A 344-nucleotide genomic window follows, 5' to 3' on the forward strand; every position below is an offset into this window, starting at 1 on the left:
ACGTGCCTGTGCTCAGGTACAAGCAGAGAGACATGTCACTAAGTAATGCCTTCAGCCAATTGCTTTACAACATCAGTTCCACGTAAATCACTATGCTTACTGAGCTTACTTCTACAAAGAAAATTATGAAAATGTTTGTTGTATTTGCAACGATATCCTCGCTGCATAAACGTAGCTCTGGAAAATTACCTAACCATTGAAGTGGTAGAGGAAGTAGGTTATTACGCTTCGTAAACTATAAAATATCGACCGTCTCTGCCTTCTTTATTGCGGTCTTTGCTGTTCCATTTTTAGTCGCATTTGTCCGACAGTGATTTTATAGTTTCCGTGTTTTTTTTATTTTC

The sequence above is a fragment of the Penaeus monodon genome, chromosome 15 (genome assembly GCF_015228065.2).
Source record: "Penaeus monodon isolate SGIC_2016 chromosome 15, NSTDA_Pmon_1, whole genome shotgun sequence".
Classification (NCBI taxonomy): domain Eukaryota; kingdom Metazoa; phylum Arthropoda; class Malacostraca; order Decapoda; family Penaeidae; genus Penaeus; species Penaeus monodon.